This window comes from Micromys minutus (genome assembly GCF_963924665.1).
Source record: "Micromys minutus genome assembly, chromosome: X".
NCBI lineage: Eukaryota > Metazoa > Chordata > Mammalia > Rodentia > Muridae > Micromys > Micromys minutus.
Genome location: NC_137970.1, coordinates 51,773,496 through 51,786,022, shown reverse-complemented (window position 1 = coordinate 51,786,022; position 12,527 = coordinate 51,773,496). Strand labels below are relative to the sequence as shown.

The 12,527-nt window shown below is 40.2% G+C and overlaps 1 protein-coding gene across 1 annotated transcript in view; it reads right to left on the bottom strand.

Moving 5' to 3' along the window:
• ATP7A (ATPase copper transporting alpha) overlaps window positions 1-12,527 on the bottom strand; it is a 96,352-nt gene that overhangs the window by 79,179 nt on the left and 4,646 nt on the right. The window lies entirely within an intron of this gene.

Genomic DNA, 12,527 nt, shown 5'->3' with positions numbered 1-12,527 from the left:
CTAATGAGAGACAGAAAGGGAGTGTATGAAGATGGGAAGGGAGGGGGGAGAATTAGGAAGAGGAGAGGAAACCATAATCAGGCTATATAATGTGAGAAATAAATCTATTTTCAATAAAAGGGAAAAAAGAAAAAAATACTAGAAGTTAATGAGACTCCTAAACAACAACAAAGGCATGATGTGGGAAAGGGAGTAGAAGGTGGGTTGTGGTAGCTTATACTGGGCAAAGTAAGCAGAATGCACTTTCAGAAGTTACTCAAATTTATGTTATTATTATACTCATGTTCTGTACATGGTATGAAACTTCAAGTTAATAGCAAAAGAAAGGCAAGAAAAGCATTTGCCTTACTTCCTAGCTGCCTGGATTGTAAGATAAATGATTTTCTCCGAGGGACCAAGTAGGTCTTACACTCACAGAACTGAGCATTAACTGATGCAAAGTCTACTCTGCGCAAAGCATGAGCATGGTAAGTTTATCTGATACAACCAGCAACATCCAGTGAAGTAAAAAGTCTATATTACGTACCATAAACGCTTGTTATTTTTAGCTAACTAAGACATTTCTATGACTTTCCACATAGGGACGGTAAATAACATCTTATTTACTTTCTTTTTCCTGGTTTTGTTGTTGTTGTTTCCAAGACAGGCTTTCTCTATGTCTGCCTGTCCTGGAACTTCTGTAGACCAGGCTGGCCTTGAACTCACAAAGATCACCTGCCTCTGCCTCCCAAGTGCTAGTCATCATTGCCTGGCTCTTAATACTTTCTTTACCTGAACTGTCCTTCATATCATATTGATAGTATAATAAAGACAACCTTAAAGTCTTCCTATGAGAACTAGCAAACCAAAGCAAGTACCAACACCAACCACAGAACCACTATTTAGTGTGAGTTGACAAGAGAAAAAAAGGGATGGAAGCCTGGGAAGGGGCTAGGGAAGAGACAGTGGGAGGAGAGAACCGCCAAAAGTCTCGTGTTAATCCTTTACTTTATATCCAGTACTTCCTGTACCCTGAAAGCCTGGGCCTGGTGTTTTCCTTCTTAGTTTTGCTTTTCTGGAACTGACATATAAATGGAATTTTGCATTATGTGGCCTTTTGAAGCTGGCTTCTTTCATTCAGCAAACTGCAGCTTTAGAGATTCAGTGGCATAATTGTATGAATCAACAGGCAGTTCCTCTTTTATCAAAGACAGCATACCATGGCATGGAGTACACCACTCTGCTTCTGTGGGTCACAGGCTGAAAGAAGTGGCTTGTTTCCAATTTGGATGACTACTGCTAAACAACATTTGTTATTTAAACAAGGGCTGTTTTATTGTTAGGATTCCAAAGCAGAAGATCAAGACCATGGATAAAGTCTGTTTTACTGGGCGCTGCAGCCTTAGCACCCAAGTATAGCTTTTTTGTGTGAACATGAACCTTGGCAGATAGCTAGAAGGAGGCCTGTGAGTCATATGATAAATACAGGTAATTACATAAGAAATTGCAGCTAGGTGTTCTCTTCAGTGGAAGTATTGCTTTCGCTCTCCCACTCACAAGCAATAAATGTTCTAGCTGCTCTGCATAGCTTCCAGTTTTGTTTTACATTTTTACACACTCTAATAATGTAATTTGTGTTTTCTAAAATAACTTTATTTCTAGGGCATTCTTAAGGTCCTAACAAAATTGACCAGAAAATACAAAAATGTCCCATATGCCTCCTGCCATATGTATAATCTCTCCTGTTATCAACAGCCATTATAGTATTTTAGCAATTTAAGATATATATGTGTGTGTGTGTGTGTGTGTGTGTGACATATGCACATATACATGTACACACACACACATATACATACACACACACACACACACACACACACACACACACACACACATATATTTGAGACAGGGCTTCTCTGTGTAGCCCTTGCTATCCTGGAACTTACTCTGTATACCGGGCTAGCCTTGAACCCAGATATCTGCCTGCCTCTGCCTCTTGAGATTAAAGACATGCACCAGCAAGCCCAGTTAGATTCTTTATATATTCTAAGTGGAAGATCTACAGCCTTTGCCACTTTATTATTCAGTTATTTTCTCAGTGTTAAAATGTTGAGGATTTCAAAAGTTTATTCTGTATATGAGTCTTTGCCAAAATGTATTTTGCAAATGTTTTCTCTTAGTCTGGGTATGACTGAATAACAGTTATGTAAGAAGACATAAAGTTAATTGTTTTTTATTTCTAACTCTGCCGTGGAGTCTTTTCCAATTTTCACATATAAATATACTCCATGGTGAAAGGATGAAATCTACTCTGAAGCTTCACAGCTTCCACTGCAAATGGCTACTCTAACTATATTAGTTGACTGGATTGTATAGTTTTGGGGGTCAGTTTAATTTTGGCCTGTAATGTTTTATATTTGCAGCAGTTGTTATGATGAAGTTTTTAAAAATTATGAACTGGAAATAAGTGGGAAATCAGTTTAAGAAAAATAAATAAATAACAATTTCAAATGGTCAAGGACAACTAGTTCGCCAAACAAACATGAAGGACTTCACAGTTCTAGAGTTTTTTTTTTTTTTAATTTTTGTTTTGTATATTTGGCCTGCATGTATGTCTGTGCATGACAGGACGAGGGTGGGTCCCTAGAATTAGAGTTACAGATAGTTATAAGCCACCATGTGTGTATAGGGAATTAACCTGGGTTCTTTGGAAATTGTTCTTAACCAATTTTCATCTCTCTAGGCCCCCTTTAGGGCTTTTAATTAGGAAGTTTTAAGTGATTTCTTATCACAAACAAGCAGAGGCACTAATACTGCCATCTCAAATGTACTGAATTGCTAAGAGCAACATACATTTCTGAAATATCTCAAACGCATACTTGCTAAGCAGAAATAAAGACAAATATGCCTCTAGAGAGATGTTTTCTTCAGTTGTGATGACATTAGTTATAATTGCATGATCCTATAAACAACCCCTCACTTCCTATAAGTAAACGCTAATGAAATTCACTGGGTCACTTAAAAACATATGAGAATAGAGAGGGGACTAATTAGGAAGGGAAGGAATCTGCAACAGTTCAAGGGGACACGAGAGAATGATGAGGGGAGGAATCTGATCAAATACATTATAATGCAGATTATTATGACAAATACATTATTATGACAGTGTGAAGCTGTCCTAATGAAACCCTCAGGTATAGTAAATGTGTGCTAATAAGCATAAAGACAAAAAAACAATGTACAGAACATGTATACAATGGGAGATGAAGCTTTATTTTAAAAAGAAAAGTGCTTGCCATTTTCCATGTCCTTCAGGAGGTAGGAGGATTTGCCAAATGAAATAAGCTAAACACAGACAAGAAAAATATCCCATAATCTCCCTTATATGCAGAATCAACAAAATCAAATGTAGAGAGATGGATAGTCAGGGAGATGGGAGGAGGAAGTCAGAAGATGTACACTAACCAAGATATAGGAAAGGCATAGTATGAACAAGTCTAGAACTACTGGACAAGAGAACTCTAGTAACACATCTGCCTTGAATGTGCATTTGTTTCACTATGGTAACCTTTAAGCAATTTACATGTGTATTTCATGTAAAGCCTATTGTGGGGGGGCAGGCAGGCAGGCAGGCAGACAGACAGACAAGAGAGAGAGAGAAAATTCAATGCCAGGCATGATAGTGTACTCCTTTAATCCCAGCACTCAGCAGGCAGAGGAAAGAGAATGTGTTCAAGGTCAGCCAGGTATAGAAAGCACGTTAAAGGACCAGAGAAACTGTTGGAGATAGCAGAATAAAACAAACTGTCACTAGCAATAACACTTACTATTTAGGGTATTTCTAGTCTACATTCAGGGTGGGAGAGCCCAGCTTATGCATGGTTCTCCACCTCTAACACTGGAGAAAAGTGTAAATTCATCACAATTCACAGGAAGAATGTTCTGTCCAGAATCTGCTCCTGAGTTCTCTCGTTTGATAATTTGTTTGTAAAAGACAGACCTGACCTAAAAGAATGCTATTTCCCCCATTTGGATCAGCTGTTTTCACAAAGTCAATTCCAGCTTTTTCTTAGCTTGCTTTTTTTGTTGTGCAGGCCATCAGACCCAGAGTCCCCCAGCCCAGCCCTAGGATGGACATTTTGAATTCTAAAACCCTGTGGGGGAATAAAGTGACAACTCTTCTTTAAATTTTGGTCTAGTATGGTTTAGTAAATATTTGAAGAGCAGGGTGGTGGTGGCATACACTTTTAATGCCAGCACTTGGGAGGCACAGGCAGGAGGCCAGCCTGGTCTACAAGTGAGTTCCAGGATAGCTAAGGCTACATAGTGAGACTCTGTCTCAAAAACAAAAACAACAAAAAAAGGAAGTATTTTTCATTTTGATTTTTTTTTTTTTGAGATAGGGTCACACATTCTGCAGCCAAGATTGGACTAGAACTCACAGTCCTCCCACCCCAGCCTCCAAAGTGCTGGGAATATAAATATGTCCTGCAAAGCCTAGATTGAAATAAATGTGTATGTGACTCCAGTTGCACGGGATAGACACCAATGCACAGAAAAGAAAATGAGTAAATCACTTCTGTAAAAAGTAAGTAGTGTGAGTATAAATAAAAGAAATTCAATTTGGACACAGAAATGTCTCCAAATGTGTCCAAATGACACAGAGAAAGATAAACTGATCAAAACTGACAATGTGTAAGTACAGTAGTTGCCGCTCCACACCCAAAGGTCTCATTCCGAAATCCCCAGTGGATATCTGAAGCCAAACCCTAAGTGCTTTTTCCCATATAGACACAAATTTAATTCATGACCTTCCCAGCTATTTATTATGCACTGTATAATGATGGCATATGAAATATAATAGGAAAAGAAACCGGAGTTTTGGGTTTGTCTTTGCAGTTTCACAGACAAAATAAAACAATGCAACTTTTAATTTTTAAAAAGCATTTATAAAAATTGTACTTATTTATTTTTTATAAGAAAAACTATGTCAGGTCACCTAGAGCTGGAGTTACACGTGATTTTGAGTACTCATGCAGGCACTGGGAATCAAACTCAGGTCCTCTGGAGGAGCAGGGAGTGCTCTTACCACAGAACCATCTTCCGCAGCCTCTCACTGCAGATCTTCACAAGCTCAAGATGGCCAGTAGTTTCCTCCCCCCTCCCCCTTCCCCCCCTCAGGCAAGCTGAGTTTTCACCTGTCCTCTTAAAGGAAGCACTTCCAGCTTCTCGCAGCACAAATACATTTGCTTCTCTTAAACTTTGGATCCATTCTTATCTAAACTAAGCATTTCTTGACGACTCCAGGGTAGAGCACTTTCTGCAAAAGTCTGAAAACCAGAGTTCAATCCGCCAGCCCACAAAGAAAGACTGTAAAGAGTCAAATACTAAATGCAATCTCAAAAGATTGAAAATTCAAACAGCGGTTACAAAGGTACATTTCACACACAAATAAACGTAATAAAAAATTCGCAGGACAGTTGGTGATCTATGTTTTTAATCACAGGCTGAGGCAGGTGGATCTCTGTGAATCTGAGGCCAACCTGGTCTACAGAGTGAGTCCCAGGACAGCCAGGGCTACACTGAGAAACCCTATCTAGAAAAACAAAAAAGCAACAAAAGGAATCCAACTGTGGTTCCGCTATACTCATAGCCTTGTCCAGTGGTCATCAGAGAGGCTTCCTCCAGCAGCTGATGGGAGCAGTAGGCAGAGCCAGGACAACCCTACAGAAGAGGGAATGGAGGATCGTAGGAGAATAGGGAGCAAGGACACAGGAGAACATGGCCCACAGAATGAACTATGTAAGGCTCATCAGGGCTCACAGTGACAGAACAGTGACAACCAGGGAGCCTCCATGGGTCTGCCCCAGATCCTCTGCATATACATTCTGGTTGTACAGCTTTGTGTTCTTGTGCGACTCCTAACAGTGGGAGTGAAGGCTGTCCCTGACTCTTCTGCCTGTCTGGGGGACCCTTTCCTCCTAATAGGTTGTCTTGTCCAGACTTAATATGAGGGATGTGCCTAGTCTTACTGCATCTTTTGCTGTACAGTTATCACTGAGCCTGCTCTTTTCTGAAGGGAAGTGGAGGAAGATCTGGGAATCTGGGGGAGAGGGGAGAAGGGAGGCCAACTGGGAGGAAGGGAGAGAAGGAAACTGCAGAAAGATGCATAAAAATTTACAAACTGCAACTTTGTGAAACGATAGGGATGGCATTATCAACTTTAACTCACAGATGAGGAAACAAAGTCTGAAAATCCAGCTAATTTTCTCAAGGTTGATGTGTTAGCAGAACTAAAAGAAAAGCTCCAGACTCGGCTGGAAGTCAGTACACCTCCCACTACTACAACATAACCAAGGTGAATATCAGCGCGTCTTTGTGCCACACATTATGATCTACCTACAGAGTGTTGGACATACAATTATTGTACTTAGCATTTATAACCTTCATGCTAGACAGAGCAGATACTGTCATTTTTACTAGCAAGTATAGACTAAATAGAGCAAGAAAATTGACATAACTTCTTGAAATTCTCACACAAACACCTAAGGTTTATCTGTTGAGTCAAAAAGGAACCTTAAGATGGGAAAGGAAAAGATTCAAATGGTGAGCTTGGCAGGACTCCTACTTCCTGCCTGTACACAGTAGGTAAACTGCCTGAAGAAAGGAGATGGCTTGGGCAGCTTTCGTGCCCACCATTGCATAATCCCATGTCCCGGGGGGGTTTATGTGGCACAACAGTGCAAAAGTAGGGCGTCTCCAACCTGCAGATCAGGATCTACTGGCACATCTAGAAACCTCAACTCTTGGCTGCACCAAGCTGGTTCCGAACGTGTCTTCTCTCTGATGTATCCCCTTCCTGTCAGTGAGAGAGAATAGTACAGCAAGCTGCTCCCTCTCTGTGGTTACCAGCAGGGCCTGTGCTCATCACAGGATGCCAAAATTCAAAGCTAGGTTAGGCTAGCAAGATGGCTAAGTTAAGGCGCTTGCTACCAAGCCTCACGGTTTGAATTTGGTCCCAGGGTCCCATATGGTAGAGAAAGAGAACTAATTCTTCTAACTTGTTCTCTGACCTCCACACATATGACATAGCACACATACATGTACACACACAAATGAATATTTACAAAATTTTACAGAAGCTGAGTATTTCTCCCTGGTAACCCCACTTCAAGAGTTCTTTTTCATGCTTTCTTAATAAACCTATGTTGCTCAGCTTTTGAAAATTGTAAGTGAAGAAGCTCCTCATATTAAATGTGATTAACAATTATGATCTCAGGAGGCTGAGACCAGGATTGTTGTGAGTTCCAGGCTAGTCTGATCTACATAGTGAGTGTTAATGAGACCATAAATCAAAAACAAAAACAGGCCCAAAGCTACTTTTCCCATGTATTGCTGCTCAGTTGTTTATAAAGCCAGTACTTAGGAGGCAGATTTATGAAAATTACCAAAAGTTCAAGACCAGGTTGGACTAGAGAGCCAGTCAGCTACATAGGGAGATCTGTCTCAAAACATAAAATCAAAGAAATAAAATGCTAAACAACGATAGAGATGATCATAACAGAACACTGGACTGACAAAGGTGATCTTATATGATCATTTCTACCTGCTTGCTGGGTGTGGGGGACTAAAACGTGCCAGGACAGTAGTTTCAGACCTTTCTAGAATATGACAGCACATCAAACACAAAGGTAAAAAGTGGAAAAATGAGTCGGATACTCCAGAGGCAGGCGGATCTCTGAGTTTGAGGCAATCCTAGTCTACAGAGTGAGTTTCAGAACAGCCAGGACTATACACAAAGAAAGCCTGACTCCACAAAACAAAAAAAGGTGAGAAAATGCAGGTCATGACAGGCATTCACGAGGCAACAGGAAAACAAACATAGGTTACAAACAGTTCTTGCTCCATAAACCTCTATCCAAATTGTGTTTAGGAGCAACAGAAAACCAAGACACAACTGGTCTGGCCAGTTGCTTCAATTATGAAAAATAATCTAAAATTGACCACATGTTTCAGATGCAGAACATAATCTGCATTTCCAGAGCTGTGGGTGTACCTCAGCAGCAGACAACTGGTCTAGGTCTCATAAGTGCCTGGGCCCCATCCTCAGAGTCAAAAATTTACAAGATAAAACAACTACCAGCAGGTCTCAAATGGATGGAGTCAAGTAGCTATAGTTGTTCTCTTCATATTTGGGAAGGAGAATCACAATCAGAAACAAAAGCTACGACTGGGTGCAGCCTTCCTCTCCCCTCCCTCCCTCCCTCCCTCCCTCCCTCCCTCTCTCTCTCTCCCTCTCTCTCTCTCTCTCTCCCTCCCTCGCCCCCCTCTCTCTCTCTCCCTCGCCCCCTATCTCTCTCTCTCTCTCTCTCTCCCTCCCTCCCTCCCTCCCTCCCTCTCTCTCTCTCTCTCTCTCTCTCTCTCTCTCTCTCTCTCTCTCTCTCTCTCTCTCACACACACACACACACACACACATACACACACACACACACATACACACACACACACCTCTCCCTACCTCTGTAATCCTAGTACTTGGGAGGCTGAGGCTAGAGTAGAGCCAACTTTAAGGACAGATTGGGCTGCAAGTAAAATATGAAGTCACCCTAAGCTATACAAGGAGTTTGAGTCAGCCGTAGCTACAGAAAGAGATCTTCTCTCAGAAAGAAAAAAGAAAACTAAGGCTAGGGCTGGTAGTGGTGTGTGTCGGTAGAGCCCTTGCCTAGCCTCTGTGAAGCCCTAGATCCAATCTCTAGCCGTGAATAAGACAGATATGGTAATACACAGTTATCCTGCATTCAAGTGACGGAAGCAGGAGGATTGGTAGGTCACTAATCATCTTCAGCTACATAGCTAATTTGAAAACAGCAAGAATTTATGAGAACCTGTCTCCAAAAAAGGAGGGGAATGGGAAAAGACAGTCAAATATACTGTTTTGCCTTAAAGACACTTGGCAGCCAATAATGGTCACAACAGTCTAGCCTTTTCTCTTTCCTCACCTAATTTCCTTCTGTTTATCCTTATCTGTAAGACTTCCCACTGGCACTCTGTGTACATATTGATTAGCCTGTCTAAGGCCACTTGGTTCTAGGGTTAATGACACCAGTCACTTGACACAAGTATCTATGAAGTTGCATCCTTGAGAAAACTTACAAAAATTTCAACACTTGGAAAACAAATCAGAGATAAGACCAAACCAAAGCAGTAGGACTCCAAAGATCATACTCCTCACGTTCTCTAAAACACTGAAACCTACAGACTTCAACAATCACCAAAGCCTTAACCTTCAATGATTTTTATTGACATAAAATCCCTACTACATCCTGGCAAGTCCTTCACTGAAAGCCACAAATTTTTGATCTCATCCTTTTCTGTCCCTTCATCTAGAATACTCTTTCTCATATGTAAATCATATCACTGACTATAAAGTCCAGATAGGTAGAATTGTGTTTATTGGTATACATCCTAGCATACTCTAGTGAGCAGGACAGTTACTTGGTAAATCACTGTTGAGTAAGTAAAGGAACCGAAGTCCCACTCCACTATGAACAGCCATGTCAAACACTTCTACTCCTTTTTTTTTTTTGTAATTTCAGATACCTCAGAAACACTATCACCTCCTAATACATAATTTCTCTGCACTTAACGTCTTTCCATCTTTCCCTGGCTATGTTCCACTGGAGCCAGACACCTTGTAAATCTTTGCTTATCGTACAGGATAGAAGTAAACCTGGAGACACAGGAAGCACACCATAAACATTTCCTATAATACCGACATACTACACGAGAATCCCACCCACACCCAACTTTGTGAGAATAGTTAATTTTGCCCTCTAGGTTAGAGATGTCCAGGCTTCTTCTCTTGCTGATATTTTTCTATTTCAAAACTCACTAAGCAGAACTGCGATGCAGCATTTAACAATTAGGGAAATCATCTGGAAAATCTGGAAGCCCCAGAGTTTGTGGCTTGCTGATTACACAAGCACATTGTTACAGGTTTTCTTCGTAGAGAAGCAGAATGACTAAATCATGATTTCATCTGCTAGTTAGCATGAGTTCCAAGATGTACTGTTCATAGTAGGTATACTGTTGGTGCCTCTCAATCTGTTTTCCTTTTTCTGTGCTACTATGTAGAACCCATATTGTTTGTGGGTATTGATTAAAATAAAGCTCCTATAACTAAGAAGTTTGGTACCAGCCTAGGTAACACAGCAAAACTACTGTCTCAAAATAATAATGACAACAAAATCATAGCCCCTTTATGTAAGAGCATGGCTTTGAAGCCAATATTGTGTGCTTTAAACCCCAGTTTACCCACCTGCTATGTCTGGGAATAAGATCTGCCTCTGTGACACATTATCTAGTCTTGGGTTGGGAATTTCGTCCAGGGGTACAGGGCTTGTCTGGCATGTACAAAGCTCAAGCTTCATCCTCAGAACCTAAAAAAATAAAATTTACCCCTACCAAAGTACAAACAACAGACAGAATATGAGATTTATTTTTCAAGCCAAACTGTTCTGTTCACTATCACTGACATGCACAAAGTACTGCATGTGCATGGAAGTACATGCCTTGGAGCCAGGCACTGCGGAGGGTAAGGTATGCCAAGTTCAAAGCTGATCTGACCTGTACACTAAGACTCGGTCTCAAAAACTAAACAAGACTCTCCATCCTATGACTTAGCACATGTTCAAAAGTTAAGAAATGATTAAGTGTGGGTTATATTTTTAATAATCACTGTGAATAAATTCTTCCACAATTCTAATCATACTTTTGCACTAAAGGTCAAACTACACAATAGAGAAAATAAATCTCCTACTGGCAATCGTCCCTGAGTGCATTTACGGATTTACAACTAAATTGAAAGCTATGTCTGAGAATAAAGGCAGCACAAAAGCTGGAGGATGCCACTGGATTCAAGGCCATCCTGAGCACACAGTGAGTTCTAAGCTACCATAGACTATAAAGAGAAACTCATTACCAAAAAAAGCAAAAGGAAAAAATATCTGAAGAATCCATGGTTTTCATGACCCAAATTAATAGACCCACCTAGAAATATATGTCCTCTAGATGAACAATATTTGAAGATATATAATTAATACATTAAAATGTATTTATACTTGTGATTAAAAGCAACTATCAAGATGTTGTGGCTATAAACTGGAACTAAAACTTAACAGGAGAATTAATAGTGAAATAAGAAGCTAGTAGTCACAGTGCATGCCTGTAACCCCAGGTTTGAACTCGAGGTCACCCTTGGCTACATACCAAGCTCAAAGCCAGCCTAGACTACACAGAATCAGTCTCAAAAGAAACAAAATTCAGGTACAGTAACTCACACCTGCAGTCTCAACATCCGGGAGCTGAAGCAGGCTACATAGTAAGTTCCAGGCAACCTAGGCCTGAAGTAAAACAAAACAAAGGAAAACAAAACAAAACAGGAAGCTACAGAAATAGCTTCATAACTTAAAAACTCAGACTGCTCTTCCAGAGGGCCAGATCTCAGTTCCCAGCAACCAAATCCAGAGGCTTATAAACCATCCATAAATCCAGCTCCAGGGGATCCATGCCTTCTTCTGATCTCTTCACATACACAGAGAGACATATACATATAAATAAAAATAAAATATTTTAAAAGAGCTGTTTAAAGACATAGATTAGCAGTTACAAGCACTTGTAACTCTTCCAGAAAACCAAAATTTGGTTCCCAATATCCACATCAGGGGGTTCACAAGTCTCTGTAACTCCAGCTCCAAGAAATCCAAGGCCCTCTGGACTTCATAATTATTCAAACACACATGGCACACATATGTGCACACACTTAAATAAATAAAAATTAAATAATCAAAAATGAAATATCAGAAAACATTTCTGATTAATGAACTATATTCAAATGATACTAATATTACTATTTTAGTCATATTTATTAATAACTATACCCTAAACTTGATATTTGCTTATTAGCATGCTAACAACAATATAGAATACTAACTTATTATTGATAAAGAATTCTACTAGAGATGGGGTTCAGAGGAATTTGTCTAGCATAAAATAGGTTATATATTTAGCATCACAAAAAAAAACAAAAAGGAGAAACAATCAACATTATCATCATCTTTAGAGCAAATGATTTTATCAACAGAAAAATCAGACATGCTAGGCACAGTAGTGGTGTTCCATACCCACAATTCCAGCAACCGGAGGGCAAGTGCAGGAGAATCTCAAGTCTGAGGTCAGCCAGTGTTACACAGTGAGTTACAGGACCATCCGGGCCAGTTAGGGAGATCCTGTCTCAAAGCAAATGTCAGATACCTTCCTTTATTCCACCACAAAGAAGATCACACACACACTTGGAACTCTAACAACTGAGCTCTTTGTAACTCTTGGTTAACTGTAGGGTCAACTCCTCCATGTGCCAAGGATTGAAAGCAGGGGAACTCACATGGTAAACACATGCTCTACAACTGAGCTAGATCCAAACCCCTTAGGAGCCACTTTTAAGAAACAGTATCACACTGGTGACTACAAATTTCTCCTACAGAGTTTTG